This window comes from Lissotriton helveticus, chromosome 11 (genome assembly GCF_964261635.1).
Source record: "Lissotriton helveticus chromosome 11, aLisHel1.1, whole genome shotgun sequence".
NCBI lineage: Eukaryota > Metazoa > Chordata > Amphibia > Caudata > Salamandridae > Lissotriton > Lissotriton helveticus.
In genome coordinates this window covers 387,223,733-387,240,808 of record NC_136072.1, presented here as the reverse complement: position 1 = coordinate 387,240,808, position 17,076 = coordinate 387,223,733, and positions in this window count along the sequence as shown.

The following is a 17,076-nucleotide window of genomic DNA, read 5'->3' as shown; positions in this document are numbered from 1 at the left end:
AATCCAAAAGAACAAGTTTTCATTGTAAGACTGGACACAGTAGAAAGAATCACTTACAATAAGAGTAGTAACACTAGGATCTGCGTACTCCAACGCTAGTAAGAGAGCACGAAGCTCTGCCAATTGTGCGGTGCAATCTCCAAGTGGCAACGTGTGCACCTCCCTGGATATGAACTCATCGTTCAACATAGCACCTACCACAATGGCGCATGCGGAAACGTAGGCATGTTTAGAGCCATGCGCAACCTGCGCCGAACCATCAGTGTAAATGATGCAATGGAAGTCCTCCAAAGGTCGCATAGCTAGAGGAGCAGGATGAACAAACTCATACTGCAAGTACTCCTGCGACCGCAACGAGGCGTCAAAAATAAACGTGACATCCGTGGACGTCAAGGACGCAGCCCACTGAATCCACCGAGGGTGCAAAGCTTTTGAATTTGGTACACTGGCTTTCGTGACTGCCTCCAAATGAGGACAGGGTGTTACAACCAACATGCGTTTCCCCTGTGACAGAGCTCGTTCCTTAAGAATAGCCACCTGCACAGCTGTTAAAACCTTTTCTACAGTGGGAAACCGCATCTCAGCCGAAGTGTACAAGTGTGACTTGTAAGCAATAGGAACTGTGTCTCCTTCATTAAAAGTGAGGTACGTGAAACCCACCGTCCCAGGTATTATTCTTATCACCAGGTTGGTATGGTTGTCACGAGTCAGTAAGAACTTAGAAGCGAGCAGATCAGCCTGCAAGGATTGCAAAATGGCTGAATGCTCAGGCAGCCAGCATGATTTAGAAAAATTTTGTATCAAAGCATACAAAGGCTTGATACGCTGGGCATATTCCGGAATGTATGTCCTCCCGAAATTTAAAAAGCCCAGCAAAGACTGTAATTTTTTCAGTGTAGTTGGAGCGCGCAACTGTGCGCATTTCTCCAAGAAGTGAGGAGCCAAACCTCTACCTTCATTGTTGAGCTCATAGCCCAAAAACAACACTGTGTGCTCAGCAATGTGCGATTTTGCAAAGTTAAATTTGTAACCCATGTCAGCAAAGTTACAAATAACAGAATTTACACGACACAGATGCTCCCAAATATCGTCGTCTGTGAGATATATGTCATCCACATACGAACAAGCATCTGGGTCGAGTGCCTCCAGAATAGAGACAATGCGTGCGGTAAAAATACCAGGACTATTCTTATAGCCCATTGGGAGACGCCGGAATTGTTTTTGGACCCCAGCGCATGTAAAACTGGTCCATTGGGAGCTAAAGCTGTCCAATCTGTGGGCATAAAAACCGTTGGATATGTCAAGCGTTGTCTTAAAACGCTTACACACGAGACTATCCACTAGGGCAGAGCCGTGAGTATTCTGTACTGCACAGTTACGGCAATGCAAGTTCAAATGCCGGTAATCCAATACCAAACGATATGATCCGTCAGGCTTGGTCACAGTAAAAAGAGGATTATTCATCGGTGACACACATGTTTCAGTAACTCCCTGATATTCAAATTGTTCAAGGATTTCCGCGACGGAAGATTATGCTTCACGCCGAAGGGGATATTGAGGTTGAGGCTGCGGCTGAGACCGCTACGGAATTTCGTGGCAAGGCGACAATTTATCGCAACCACATTGGTTACGGTACAGAGCCGGTGCGAGAGCCCGAGCCCACTCTTCTGCAAAATGCTGCGCATGCTCTTTCGAGGCAGTGTTCGCGAAACTGGGAAGGATTATCTCCTCCCCTCGCGGCGCCGCAAGCACAAAAGGTGGGGGCCAGTCAGCCTCCGAAAGCAAAATATCATATGTAGATGAAAGATTTTCCCAAAACACCCCTTTTACAGTACGCTGTATGTCACCTTCAATTAACAGGACAATTTCATAAAGTCGCTCAGGGGGAGCAAGTCTCGCGTCTGCCGTTTCAATTACAACATAGACATCAGTCGCTGTCACCCTCAGTAGTGGACGCAGCGCCTCTCTGACTATGGTAATCTCCGCCGCGCTGTCCAGCAAGGTCAGAGCCCACGTCAGATTCCGAAGCCGCGTTCTCACTATCTGTGGCATATCGATGCGCTGTTAAGGCTGCGACTTTCTTTTTCGCAAACTGCGGTCTCTTTGGCGTAGAATCCTCTTGCTTCCCTGCGCCTTCTGTCTGGCGGGGCTGGCCACGTCCTTGTTGGCCACCACGTCCCCGTCCGCCTCCTCCTCCACCGGTCTTCGGGGCCGATGAGTCCTGAAAGGAACGAGGAGAGCGTTGATCAGAAACCTGAAATCGATCAGGTGATTTAATCATCGCGCGATCGTGCAAATCATAAACTTTCTCAGCGGGCGCAGGGACCTGTGACGCAGGATATGATTCCTGAGTCTGCTGTTGTTGCTTCCCCTGTTTCTGTTTCTGAGGCCAATTTTGTTTTTTGGACTTGGGTTGTACATCTGCCGCAGCAGATTGCACTTGTGGTTGTTTCTTCTCCTTAACCGCGAAGTACTTCAAACCCTTACTTGTGCGACCGATTGTTTTATAAGCGGCCACCACAATCTTCGCCAACTGGCGGGGCTTTTCGGCATCGGGTAACGCCGCCAATGCATTAAAAACCTGGAAGTTCACTGCATCTCCCTTGATGTTGGAGAGTATGAGATCACTTACAATCTCAAAAGAACCACACAGGCGCATACCCAATTCAACCGCTGCCTCTGGACCGTGATCATCCTGAACACGTTTTATGATCGTAGGCAGTACAGCCATAGATGGGGTGCCGAAACACCTCGCATAAACAGCCGCAAAAGTTTTACCCCAACTTTCACAGTCAACGAGTTCGGGAGTGATATCCTTAGGCAAAGTAATCGTCAACATTCTATGTTTATCAGCAGGAGTAGAATTTGGAAACACGGCTTCCAGTTGGTCAAATTTCTCGGCCAGCCAAAAAGGAAAATCATCTTTATTATCAGGGCGTTGACCAAAAACCGAATTTACCATAACCGGATTCAGGCGTAAACCGCCACGTTCCGTTTGAACGGCCGCACCCCCGGGGGGACCACCCGGGAGATGACGACCTATGTATTGCACTAATGCACGAATCACAGCAATCGAGACAACGTGTAGTCTGCGAATATCAGCAAGGGGACAAGCGCCGTGATTCGGGTGCGGGGTAAACCCACCCAAAGCAGGCCAATTTGTACCTGGAATGGAAAGTGGACTTAATCTCGCAGCTGACAAAGAGTGGGGGAGGGCGCCATCAAACCAAACGCGATGCTGCCAATGATCAATAGGTATTTCCAGTGCCCTGTATGGGGTGTATTCAGCCGGTACAGGGGAAGGTGTGTAGTGGAGGAACACTTGAGAATTCGCGTCCACCTCCGGAAATGTGACCCACGAGTAAAACAGCTCGAAAGGGTACGCCGGATCTGCACACACCACCAATATCACAGCCATGCCTTCCAAAGGGACTTGGTAAGTTTGTAAATGGTTGCGCACCGCAATGCGACTATGCTGCGCAATGGCCACAGCCATGTTATCACCGGAACTACTGAATAACCAAGAAAACTTTGTAGCACAACTGGGTAGTAAGTCAAGGAAACCGTTTTAGATAGATTCAAGCTTGAAAAGACCTATTTAAAAAAATAGGCAGGTCTCACCGACACCACCGTTTTCCGGAAACGATAGTGAAGGAGTTAAGGTTTGAATGATATACTACTCGAGTGTCATGATATAAGACCACCAACGTACGGGCGCCATGTAGCAGGGTTTACGTTCTCCCACAGAACTGTGCACAGAGGATTGGAACCTCAGCGAATTAGGGTGACCCAAAACTCACCTTAGTACCCAACAAACCCCTTACCGAGCTAGCTACAGTGTCTCATTGGTCATAACAAACTCCCAATGTTTAGACAAACCAGAACATGAGCTTACAATACCTCAGGTTACGTGGAACACATGAGCACTCTTTCGTTATACAATCATTGCAAACCAGAACATGGAGTAAAGAAGAACACGTGAGCATTTGAAATGTTTATTTACTAATGCCGTCTTCTCAGGCGCAGTATCTTAGATAATACAAGTAAACATATTATCAGCAACAAAGCTACAAGCATAGTTACTAGTCCATAGAAAGCGAATGGTGACAGCATGTTACCATGCTGTAAATCAATAAGGATTAACAACACTTATTTCTCACCCTCCCTAACTCGCATATTATATTAATAGCTAAGAAGGTCTCTTTGGGTTGAATCAGGGCGGGCCCATACCTCAGTGTCCTAGAATGAAGGGATCACATCAGCATACACCAGCTCTCTCTGCATGCGAACAGCATCAAGTGTGTTTGTGTGCTTTGAGCAAAGCAATATAAAACCCGCCTAAAACCTAAAGTTGGCAGAAGCTGCACTTATGTTATGTCTATGAAGGCGCGAAGATCAGACCTCATAACAATTCTGTATCGTGTTGTTCCTGAAGCTTCAGCACTCTCTGTACAGACATAGTTTATTAAGCAAAGCTGATATCAGACTAATAACATATTATTCTCATGTAAACCACAACGAACTACTAGGTTGAAAGCTAAATCAACAATTAAGTGTCGTGTGCAGAGGCAGCATGAGGAAAAATGGCGTTTAAACATTTAATGAGCCTATGCTAACTTAACACATTATAAAGATATACAGTAGCTATATGACACTTCCACCTACACCGAAACACCCCACACACCCACACCCACACACACACTTTACACACCCACATCCCCACCCACACCCACATACCCCACACAGATATACACCTCATCCCCCCCAGACACACACACACATACATACACACCTCACAGACACACCCCGCACATCCCCCCACACACCTCCCCCCCCCCACACATGGGGAAAACTCAGTGAAACACTAAAATAATAATTTAAAGTGCTTAGAGGTAGGGTATCTCTGAATAGAGTTGTTGTGTTGTGTGGGTGATTTAAGTACCAACATGTAGGTACCAATGCAGAGTCTTAAATCCAATGTACACCGTTTACTCTGTAGATAATTTGCATGTTGTTATAGAAGTTATTGTGGTATATGGAATCCATACCATAGTCTGTCAGGAAAACATAAAGAACATGGGGGCAGGAGATGAAAAAGAGATGTCAAATACACTTTGGAGATTATATAGTGGGAGAAAGGAAGTATCTATGAGCAAAATTACTATGTAAAACAAAAAAGTTGCACAGTATACTATAAGTTTGACTTTACATTATAATCAATTTGGTAGTAATTTAAGATTTACATATAAAAATGAATAATGTCTCAAACAATTTTAGAATTATTAAATATAAATTTACTTTTGAGATTCATTTTCAAAATTTGATAGAACGTCTAACATTTGACTGTCCGAAATGTCCTCTTTTTGAGTGAACATAACTTCCAACATTTGACTGTCAGAAACGTCCTCATATTGAATTCACAAATCCACAGATTCTACACATTGTAGAAGTTCATGGTCCCGTGATTCATCCATGAATTCCAAGTCATTGGGTTCAATGATTTCCTCATTGTTCATCTCTAGGACAATTTCAAAGGAAATTTACATTAAAAAAAAAATCAGTAGAAATATGGCACAGTTGGGTTTAAGTTCAGACAGGTAGTTTTGATTTTTTAACAGTGAAGTTAACTTTGGGCAGTGTATGGTAACAGGCAGGAAGTAGAAATATAAAAAATTGCCTGTGAAGAAACGTAAGTAAATTCCTAATTATAGCAGAGAAACCTAAGTCAATCCATAAATATAAGAGAGGAGCCTATCTCTATCTATAACTATAGCAGAGGGACAGTAAATAACTATCAGAAAATGTTTTTAAAAAATAACTTAAAGTGCCCCTTACAAATTATCAACTTACTTTACAGAGAGGTGAAGAAGACAAAATGCGAAAATCCTTTCAAGATGTACCTCAGGTAGTTGTAGTCAAAATGGCCGTGTTTCCCACTCATTTTTCATTTATATTCATGTACATAACCAATCAAATGTCAGGAAAAAAAAATTGAAAATGAAAGTAACATTTTAATTAGTTGTCAATTCTAACACTTCAGATGTGTTTTTGTGAAGTAATTTACCTCAGGGTATTTAGAGAGGTCTACAGGCTAAATGGCTCAATGGAATTCCATCGAATTTGGGAAAATGGTAGGGATTGGTATGTAGTATGAGCTATTCTATATTTGGTGAAAGTGTCTCCAGTGGTTTTTATGTAAATTAACTTCTAACATTTTTTTAGAGCGCTTCCCGGTGCGCGCCCCGGTACGCGTACCGGCAGCGCTACGGGAGTCCTCCATTTTGTGTTTCGGTAGATTTAAGACAGAAAATGGAGGACAAACAACGTTGGGAATGGGTATAAGGGGGCATCGTAGGCACTCCTTGACCCTCTAGGTTTTCTGAGGGGGTCTTAGGAGGCCCAAATAGGCAAACAAAAAAAAGATTTTTTATTTTTCGCGGGGGGAGCGCCCGGTACGCGCACCGGGAAGCGTACCGGGGAGCGTACTATGGTGAAAAATAGTGAAAAAAGTTAGAAAAAGATAATCATTTGGAGTGATCAGAGATAGGGTAGCCCTGAAAAGGGCTTTTGGGTTCTGTGGCTGATTTAGGTACCTACAAGTAGGTACCAATGCACAGTCTTAAATTCAGGAGGAATATTCTATTCCCCTCATCTGAAAAGTGCACACCATCTTCCCTGTAGATATCTTGCATGTTGTAACGCAAGTTATTATTGTATATTGAACCCATTCCATAGTCTCTCATCTAAGGAGAAACAGATTTATTCACATGTTTCCGTGCTTTCTCAAATTGTGGATAAAATTGATTGGACCACTTCCATTTCTGCCTTTGGCATATATTGGAATATACCAAGGCAGTTTGAGGAAAAAGTGCCATCAATTGATCAAAGGTGTCCTTTATAAGCATTTCCAGACCTACCCCAGTCAAAGTGCCCCAGTCATTTCCTCCACAGTGCACAATTAAAAGGTCAGGTGTGGCAAATGCAAAAAGGTTTTCACCAATGGTATCAATTGGTGACATTTCAATCCTCTGTGGCCAATCCATTTAATCTTCACATTTGGTAAGTCAAGGTTGTGAAAATTTCTGGTAGCTGCATACCTTTGAGCCCAGTGGATATAGCTATGTCCAATAATCCAGACAGAATACATGGTGTGAGGAGATTCTGATGCAGTCAGATGAAGTGTGGAAAAGAAATAGCAGTTGGAACAATAGGAGTTTGCAAAAAAAAAACTATGGAGTTTCAGTGCTCTTGAATCACAAGCAATGATTAGTAGAATGAGATAGTTGAAAACTGAAAGTTAGGGTGCCTGGTTGTGTTCTGTGTAAGAAGTAATTTGAATGGTTAAAAAAAGTCATTTAAAGAAACCTTGCACCAGAAAAGCTGGTGTATTCGCAGGTCAAACATCCTTGATGAGGTGATTTGCAACATTGTAGAATAAACTTTTAACCCTGGGAGCTCAGTGAGGAGGGAGTTGCTATGGTAACAGGTAGAAAGGGCTGAGGGGGGGAAGGATGTTGGTTTGAAAATACAGAGGGAAGAGATTTGATTGGTTACCATGAGCAATACGTGTGTAGAATTAGAGGTTTTCTGTGCCTTTATGGTTTGCAGTGTCTGGAGAACATACCTTTTGCTCTGCTAAAGAAATATTGGTGTGTGTATCTGACACTGTCCTGAATCTCCTAAAATATTTGTAAAGGTGAGTTATGATTCATTTAATATACATAGAGACTTGTATACTCTATGGAGAAGATTTGGAAGCAAATTGTTTTTTAATGTTGCTTTGTGTCATGCTTTTTGATAATGCTTGGTAAAAAGTTTTTACTGCATAGAGTAATTGTATTTTGTAAAATTGTGAAGTTTTAGTCGTCACATGGAATGCTTCTACATAGGACCTGTGCTGTGTTTTGTTAATGTGATGTCAAAAACGATTTTGGGGAAAATAAATGTTTTTTCATTTTTTAAAAGGAATAAAGAATGTGTGCATGTTTAATAGAAATACATTTGACTCTTTACAATGATGTTACCTGTGTTAACTCAGTGTAGGAAGCATATTGAGTTTGTTGGCATAGAGGAATTGTATTTTGTAAAATTGTGAAGCTCCATGTGAAAGCTTTTGCCTCAGTCTTATCCCTGTTGTGAGGCAGATGTTTGTAAATAGGATCTGTGCGATTTTGGGGGAAATGAATGGTTTTTACATTTTTTAGTATAATGTGGCGCAAAGGTTTAAAAAGTGACGCATCTACCTACATGCGTCACTTTTTAAATATGGGGGGAAAAAGGTACATGTTTGGGCTTTCCTGGGGAGCTTAGGTGGTGAGGCTTGTATCTAAGAGTGCAGTGGACTAGGCTTCATGAAGTATATACCTGTCTGCATTCTTAGACGCTGGTGTCAATTTGACTCTTTACAATGATGTTACCTGTGTTTTAACTCAGTGCCTGTGTTTTAACTCAGTGTAGGAAGCATATTGAGTTTGTTTGCATAGAGGAATTGTATTTTGTAAAATTGTGAAGCTCCATGTGAAAGAGTTTGCCTCAGTCTTATTCCTGTTGTGAGGCAGGTGCAAGATTTTGCCTCAGTCTTATCCCAGCTGTGAGGCAGATGATTGTAAATATGATCTATGCTGTGTTTCCTAAATGTGATGTCAAAAACGATTTTGGGGAAAATAAATGTTTTTTACATTTTTGAGTATAATGTGGCGCAAAGGTTTAAAAAATGACGCATACATGCGTCACTTTTTAAATATGGGGAAAAAAGGTACATGTTTGGGCTTTCCTGGGGAGCCTAGGTGGTGAGGCTTGTATCTAAGTGTGCAGTGGACTAGGCTTCATGAAGCATATCCCTGTCTGCATTCTTAGACACAGGTGTCAATTTGACTCTTTACAATGATGTTAGCTGTGTTTTAAATCAGTGTAGGAGGCATATTGAGTTTGTTTGCATAGAGGAATTGTATTTTGTAAAATTGTGAAGCTCCATGTGAAAGCGTTTGCCTCAGTCTTATTCCTGTTGTGAGGCAGGTGCAAGATTTTGCCTCAGTCTTATCCCTGCTGTGAGGCAGATGCTTGTAAATAGGATCTGTGCTGTGTTTCCTAAATGTGATGTCAAAAACGATTTTGGGGAAAATAAATGGTTTTAAAATTTTTGAGTATAATGTGGCGCAGAGGTTTAAAAAGTGACGCATCTACCTACATGCGTCAATTTTTAAATATGGGGCAAAAAGGTACTTGTTTGGGCTTTCCTGGGGAGCATAGGTGGTGAGGCTTGTGTCTAAGAGTGCAGTAATTAAGTAATTTAAGGCAACAAGTTTTACGCTTTCAATCCCATCGTTGTGGAAAGTACTGTCGTCGAAAATTCAGAAACAAGGACAAGTTCTACACAAAATGTTGTTTCGCTTTTCCACGACCAGTGATTTCTAAAGGAAGAGTAAATAATTTAATGTCTTCTCTGCGACATACTGTGACGAGAAAATCACCAAAAAATACATACAATTTAAAAAGTACATCAATGACTACAACCCAGTGATTTTGTCCATGTGGAATGCTAACATGGATATTCAATTCGTTGCTGACAACTCTATTGCTGTAGCTCGATATGTGACGTCTTACATCACAAAAAAAGAAAAGACAGAACTGAAGGAAATGTGGGAGGACATTTCACATGAAAAGAGCCTAAGCAAGAAATTGTACAGTTACAGTCTGAAGATGTTGTCGCATCGAGAAATTGGAGCATATGAATGTTCTGATCGATTGTCGTCAGCAAGTCTCTATGCCAAATCTAGAACCATCATTTGGGTGAGTCTAGGTCTTGCTGCAACACGAAATCGAGTTTTGAAATATGTACAAGAGATAGAGTATTTGGCGGAGAAAGAACCAGAAAGTACATATATTTTGAAGACAAACATGTTGGATACATACTATCCAAATAGAAGTCCTCACCTTGAGAACGTTTGTCTCTATGAAGTTCTGCAAAGATATATTCATAAAAGAAACATCAGAGAAGATATCAATATTGGAATATATGGAATCATTGGATGTGAAGGATGTCTAGTGAAACAGAAAAAAGGTCATTTGATTAATCATTGAAAATTGAGTTGTGAAAATCCAGACAAAAGAGAATTTTACTATTTGGCTCTTTTGCAACTCTTTAAACCATGGCGAGAAGAAGAGGAACTACTTGGAGATTTTCTCTGTTATGAAGACTCTTTTAATGCTACGAAGGATACAATAGAATGTCCTGTTTTTCCAAATTATCTGCAAATGTTGAATGAAGAAATAAAGCAAGAATCAACAATTGCTGCAGAGATTGCGAAAGATAGTTCTCAAGGCAGTCAGAGTTCTGCTTCATTGAATCAGGATCCACTAGGAGGACCAATTATCCAAAATGAAGCTGCCACTGCCATGGATGAAGTGGAAAGAGCTATGGAGCAAGCTCAAGAGGATGTAATTCATTTAGAAGATTTGGTGAAACAATTAAACCTTGAGCAGAAACTGATATATGACAAAGTCACAGAACAGGTTGAACATGGATTGAGTCATGAGAAGAAAGAGTGCTCATGTACATCATTTAAGCCTGTCCAACTGTCCGTGAGTGGAGAAGCGGGAACTGGAAAAAGTTTTCTGATTAAAGCAATTGCATCTTATCTGCAGAGAAGGACTGAATCACCGCTGTCTTGTGTTGTTACCGCTCCAACTGGGCTGGCAGCACATAATATTAAAGGGATTACTTTACATCGTTTACTGATGCTGCCAGTGGAGCATGATAACAAATTGCAATATCACAAGCTATCTGGAGATGCGTGTTCCGAAGTTTCGAGAGTCCTGAAGAAAATGAAACTTCTTATCATTGATGAAGTAAGCATGGTGTCAAATATAATGCTTGCTTTTGTGCATTTGAGAATGCAAGAAATTCTTAGAACAGACTATGATGTTTTATTTGGAGGAAAACATATTATTGTTTTTGGAGATCTTCTGCAGTTGACTCCAGTAAAAGGACAACCTGTGTTCAAAATGCTCACACATGAAGATACCAGGAAGTGCCTAGGAAGCATTGGAAACATTAATATATGGCTAAACTTCAAATATGCAGAACTGCTTCAAAATATGCGGCAGGCAAAGGATGAAGATTATAAAAAATATTTTACAAGATGTAAGAGTAGGAAAAATAAGTCAACAAGGGAAAGAAGCTTTACATGGACGGTTAATTTCTAATTTGTACCCAAATGAAAACATTCTTCCAGAGAATATTTTTAAGAAAATTAACGAGAAGAAATCTGCCATATGTTTGATGCCTACTCTGAAAGAATGTTCCATGTTCAACAACAAAATGCTGAAGTTAGAAAATGAAGAGATAGTGAAACTGGAAGCTATAGATAAAATAGAGCATATGGGAGCAACAATTATTTTGTCAGAAAATTTGAAATCAAAATTGGATTCATTGGAGAAGACTATATCTAAAACTGCTGGTTTTGAAAAGACTCTGAATGTGTGTTTAAATTGTCGTATTATTTTGAGAAGGAATTTAAATGTTGAAAGAGGTCTGGTAAATGGAGCAATGGGTCATGTTGTTGGTTTTGTGAATTACAAAAATAGAGATGGAATTGAAATTTAAAAATTAAATTTGATGGCATTGACGAAATAGAACAAATTTGTCGTTGTTCAGCTAGATTTTTGCTTGTGAAAGACTTATATGTTCGCCGAAAACAGTTTGCTGTTTGTTTGGCATATGCAGTGACAATTCATAAATCTCAAGGTTTAAGTGTAGATAGTGCTTTGGTGAACATTGAAAGTTCTGTGTTTAAAGAGGGTATGGCATATGTGGCATTATCACGAGTGAGAACTTTATCAGGATTGTACTTGATTGAGTGTGATGAAACAAAGATTTGTGCTGATCTAGATTGTGTTAAAGAATACAATAGGTTAAGAAGAGAGTATGCTCCACATTTGCCTCAATATCCTCTGATTGAAAAACGTGTGGTAGGCCGAAAAAGAAGAAATGAGAGTAATTTATTTATTTTATTTATTTATTTAAGGTTTAGTAACCCGTGAGCATCCCAGCGCTGGAACCTGCAGAATCAAGAGGGAGCAGCAGCAGAGGAAGAGGGGGATCATGGGAAAAGGAAAGTTTTTAAAGATTTCCTGAAATGGAGAATGTTTGGTTCGGTTCTTAGTTTGCGTGGGAGGTTGTTCCAGTGCTTTGCAGTATCTACCGAGAAGCGGCGGTCTCCAGACCTGGCTTTTTTCACTCTGTGTACCATGATGAAGTTCTCTTGGTTTGACCGGAGTTACCTGGTAGCTGCGTAAGGGGTAATGAAATTTTTGAGAATTGGGGGACCTTTGTTGTGAAGGAGTTTATGAGCCAGGCAGAGGGCCTTGAAAACCACCCTCTCTCTGACTGGAAGCCAATGAAGTTGCTTCAAGGCAGGTTTTGCTGATGATCTTGCTGGGGTGTTAGTTAGGAGCCGGGCAGCGGCGTTTTGGATTTTCTGTAGGGTATTGAATGTGGCTTCCGAGGCTCCCAAGTAGATTGCGTTGCTGTAATCCAGCCTGGACAAAATGAGGCCCTGGATCAGCAGTTTCCGGGAGATAGGGGGTAACAAGGAGAGCACCTTCCTACAAGCTCTAAGGAGTCCAAAGCATATTCCCGCCGTTTTCTTTGCCTGGACTCTGAAGGTCAGATCTTTCTCGAGCCATACACCCAGGCTTTTAACTTCATTTTTGGGAGAAGGGGGGTCGCCTAGGCAGGCGGGCCAGATGTTGGGTGGCAGGGAGGCTCCTTTTTGTCCATGCAGCAAGATTTCGGTCTTGGACCCATTGAGCTTGAGTGCGGAGGTGTTCATCCAACCATGGATTTCCGTAAGACAGCCGTGAAGATTGGAGGGTTCTTGGTTGGGGTGTGAGAGGGTCACCACCAGCTGGGTGTCGTCAGCGTAACTGATAATCGTCACTCCAAACGGGGTGACCAGCTCCTCCAACGGGGACATATAAACGTTAAATAACGTTGGGCTTAGTGATGAACCCTGCGGTACTCCACAACGGAGGTGGACCGCAGGGGAGTGGCTGTCGTTCTCCCAGACTTTGAACGAGCGGCCATCGAGGAACGAGGCAAGCCACTTCAAAGCCGTGCCCTTCACTCCCGTGTCTCTCAGCCGCTGGATTAAAACCTGGTGATTGACAGTGTCGAAGGCCGCACTGAGGTCCAGGAGGATCACTGCCACTGATCCTCCTGAGTCTAGAATGCTTCTGGCCTTCTCCACTGCCGCCAGGAGGGCGGTGTCGATGCCCTGGCCTGGGCGGAAGCCTGTCTGGGAGTTCCTGAGCAGGTTGTTTGCTTCCAGGAAAAGAGATAGTTTTTTGTTCACAAGTTTCTCTGTAATTTTGCTATTTCCTGGGAGGAGGCCTGTAGTTGGCTAAGTCCTGAGGGTCCAATGAAGGTTTTTTCAGGAGCAATTTTACAACAGCTGCTTTCCAACTAGGAGGGACCTCTCCCTCCAGTAGAGAGGCATTGATGAGGGCCGTGAGTGGAGGGATGATGGTGGGGGCCACTTTTTTGAGGAAGCGTAGGGGGGCCGGGTCGCAGGGAGAGCCACTCTTGATTGTTGCAAGCGTCGTGGCTACCTCTTCTGTGGTGACTGGACCGAAAGTGTCAAGAGAGGGTACCGAGGAATCGACGTGCCGGCCATGACAAAAAAGGGGAATGCGGCAGTCTGAGCCTGTGCCACCGCTGTCGATAGAAGGAAGGGAGGAAAGGATTTTTTGGATTTTCTCGTCGAAAAAAGTAGCCAGCTTAATGCATTTGTTTTCCGCGGATTTAGGATCCGTGGGTTTTACTGGGGGATCTGGGACATGAAGAAGTTCTTTTAGGATAGCGAAGGTTTCTTGAGCGGAGCAGGATGCGTTTTTAATTTTTGCAGTAATTGCAGTAAGGTAGTAGCAAAAAGACAAAAAATAGATGAAACTGTAATTGTAAGCAGAAAGAAAAATGATTCTGTTGAAGATGTTGTTGGATTTCAGTTTGAAAACAGTTCTGATGTCAACTGCTATGCTAATGTAGTAGTTAATGTTGTTTTTTTTCTTCAAAATTTACAAAAACAGATTGTCGAAAATCGGGAACAAACATTGTGCTGTTTATTGAATTCTGTGTTAGAGAAATGTAGTAGTGATAGAGGAAAAATAGAAAGTGTTTCAGAAATTAGGAATCTTGTAGACATATGTTCAGGTCAAAATCAATTTTCACAGATAATTCAGCAGGATTGTCAGGAATGTTTAATGTATATGTTTGATGTATTGGAAGATGAAGGAGTAGATATAAAAAATCTTTTTAATCTTTCTTATCAATGGCAACATGACTGTGATAACTGTGCTTCATCAAGTACTACTAGAATAGACAGTGAAAGATTTATATATTTGACTTTACCAGACTGAAAATCAGTGCCTTTTAATAATCTAGTTAAAGCAGCTGATCACATTATGGTGTGTACCCAATGTAAGTCTACAATGCTGTCCACATTATTTCTACAAAATTATGGTCACTATGTCATTTTAATGTTCCAACGATGTAGACCTGATGGAACTAAATTGACAACTTCTATTAAAAATGTTGTGGCTTCTCAGTTATCGATATCAGGAAGAACCTTTGCAACTGTAGCTATTATTTTTCATGATGGTCCTTCTACAACATCAGGGCATTACACATGCTATTTAAAAACTTCTAAAGGTTGGACCCAATCTAACGACACTCATTTGACTTTCAAACAACGTTTGCCTTTTGGCTTTATAAATTCATACCTCGTGTTTTTACAGCCAAAATTTAGGTAACAGTAATTGGCATATGAAGACGGGAGTAGTTTATAAAGGTTATTTTGCTGTTTAAAAATATATTCTGAGTAAAAGTGTTCCAGGCAATATAAAAAATTGACTTGTCATAGAGGTACTGTAATTGGATCTCATAATAAGTGAGGTTAGTATTATACAAAATGATGAACATGAGTGAGTCAGAGATGGTTTTACAAATATTTAAATGTTGTGAAAATGTTGTAGAGCCTTTCTTTCAGAACGTCGGGAAAAAGATCATTTCAGAGTGCCTTCGAATTAATTTGAACAAATACTCATACATGCTAGGTAAGCGCCGCGATATTGAGGCTGCTCCTGATGAAATTTGCATGCTGCTAACTAGCGCGAGCACAGCGCTTTTTAAACGCGGAAATAATTAATTAATTTTCATTTTTAGTGTAAACTGCTCGAAGGGTCCCGTTTTTGGTGGGGTTTGAGTTAGGACATACCTGCACCCTAATTGGAGACTACACCGCTGTTGAGCGGGTCTTTAGCTGCTTTCTCGGGGCGGGAGCCATCTTGGGGGAGGAAGTGCCGCTTTGGGACGCCATTGTGGTTGACAGCCTAGTTGCTGCCTGGCCACCTTGCACGCTCGAGGCTACTTAACCCTGCCCTCATGCAGGCGCGCAGCGTTTGCGCGCAGCGTGGGGGCGCCAGAGGCTCGCCAGAGGCAAGCCCATCTGTGCCCATCCGTGACCAGACGGGACCCGGGGCCACGACCCCTGTTTCTCGCTTGGTATATACCAGAGGTGAGTTGGAGTCTCTGAACTCCTGTAATACTGATATTAGCCCTGAATGTGCTGCCACTCTTGTGCGAGAGAGACTCCTTTCCGCCCCTATTCCCCAGTTGGGTCGGAAGGCTGTGGGTCAGGCCCGAGGCTTGTGCTTTGGCCTACTTAACACACGCTCCCTGCAACGACATAATTTAGAGGTGTTTACCCTTCTAGAAGAAGGAGAACTAGACCTCTTGGGACTTACCGAGACATGGTTAGAGGATTCCTCTACGCCGGATCTCGTCGCCTCCTTACCATCCGACTTTTCGGCACTTTTCTATAATAGATCTGGAGCTAAGAGGGGGGGAGGTGTTGCCCTCCTTTATAATTCACGTCTATTGGTCGAAAAGGTCTTGACGGAAAATTTAGCAGGTGCGGAAGTGATGGGCGTTAAGATGCAATCAGGGATAGATTGTCTAGTGATCCTGTTAGTCTATCGCCCTCCGTGGGCCACCCCTGACTTCCCTGACCTGTTCATAAGACTGGCCCAGGACATCCGTTCAAGATATGATAAGGTAGTGATAATGGGGGACTTTAACTACCATTGGGAGAAGGTCCCAAAAGATGGTCAGGCGTTACAGATCGATGAGGCGTTAACCTCACTGGATCTGGCCCAACAAGTAAGAGGCCCAACACATACTAAAGGACACACCTTAGACTTGGTGTGGACGACAGTTCCTGTTCAGGACATGGCCGTGACTCAGCCATGCGTATGGTCTGACCACCATTTGGTCAGAGGCAAGTTATTGGTGGACAGACAGAGAACAACAACCAAAGGAGGGTGGAAGGCAGTCAGGAAGTGGAATAAGATCGATGGGGATAAAATGATAAATCTACTTCGCGCCAACCTCATTGCTAACAATTGTCCTCTTAACCCAGAGGCCCTCTGTGTGGCACTCATGGACAAAATCCAGAATGCCACAGATAAAGTGGCACCTACCTGTAGGGTGAACCGTACGGATAGGAAACGAGGAGCCCCGTGGTACAATGACTCACTCAGAGCACAGAAACGTGGGTTACGTAAACTGGAAAGAACTTGGCGTAAAAACTACAGTCCTGACTCTCGGAACAACTATATACGGGCTCTCGCTGGTTATAAGCAAGCGATTATAGCCAGGAAGTCCGAGTTTTACGAGGAGAGGATTTCTACGGCTACGAACCCTCAGAAAGAAGTTTTCCGAGTCCTTACGGAGCTCAGGAAGAACAAGGAACAGTCTCCGGATTTCAGTCAGGAGGATTGTCAGAAGTTCCAGGATTTCTTCACCAATAAAATCATTGATTTGGTCACTGAAATTACGGCAACCTCGCAAATTGACTGTCCACCGGTGGATATTCCAGCTATATTGCCCATTACAACTCCGCTTTCCAATCTACCCTTGATTACAAAGGATAGGTTAGTTTCCCTCATGGGACGGGTCAAGTCTGGCTCAAGGTCGGATCCATGCCCACCTGAAGTGTTTAAACTTGCACTCCCGGG